Source organism: Ailuropoda melanoleuca, chromosome 6 (genome assembly GCF_002007445.2).
Source record: "Ailuropoda melanoleuca isolate Jingjing chromosome 6, ASM200744v2, whole genome shotgun sequence".
NCBI classification, from domain to species: domain Eukaryota; kingdom Metazoa; phylum Chordata; class Mammalia; order Carnivora; family Ursidae; genus Ailuropoda; species Ailuropoda melanoleuca.
Genome location: NC_048223.1, coordinates 1,911,443 through 1,912,354, shown reverse-complemented (window position 1 = coordinate 1,912,354; position 912 = coordinate 1,911,443).

The window sequence follows — 912 nt, the reverse complement described above, 5'->3', positions numbered from 1 at the left end:
AAAAGAAAGAAACCTGTCACCGATACAGGTAAATTAATGCAGTGTCAGGAAATACCAAGGACCAAGAAAGGGGTAAATGGGCTTAAACTAGATTTTCTTTCCTCTGGGAAAATGGTTATGAATGAATTCCCCCTTGCCCTCTCTAAGTCTGTGCATCATATGATTACAGGATCTCAGTCAGGTCAAAATTAATCCGCTAATACTGAACTGCACACCCTCTGTCACATATAGGAGTTGACCTCCCATGTATCTTTAATTCTCTTTTAAAATCTTTAATGGACTTTTTGTCAGAGGCAACACAGGAAAAAAAGGGACATAAAGAAAGAAAAAAACACCTTAGAAAGAACACAGTGTGGTTAGAAATTTTAGTCTTGTGGTGGACATAACTTAAGTAGCATCCAGTATAAGTCAGCCAAATATCTTTGACCTAAAAATTTTATAGTATTTCAGGGTCTCTTCCAAGAGAGTTGAGGTTTGGACAGTCAGCTGCATCACGGTAATCCCTTGTACTGTAGCTGGGCTGTGCAGCATAAACAGCCACTTATTTTAATATTTAAGATACTCTCCAAATATCTTCAATTCACAGCTGAACTGTGATATTTCATAAAATCAAGTACACTGTGAAAATATTTCTTAATAGTATTTATTTTCAGCTGCATAATCTTCAAATATCAATAGTAAATAAGAGCAACAATAATACTTTATAACAGAATAATCTTACAGTAAGAATCCTTTCTTTTACAATAAAATTCTTATCTAGATATATAGAAAAAAGTAATATAACACTACCTCCTCTCAAACCAGATCAGTTCAGAAAATCCCTCTCTTTTTATAGGTATTTCTATTCAAGTATACACACAAACATCTCCCTGCATTTAGTTTACATGAAAATTATTTTAAATCATGAATTAT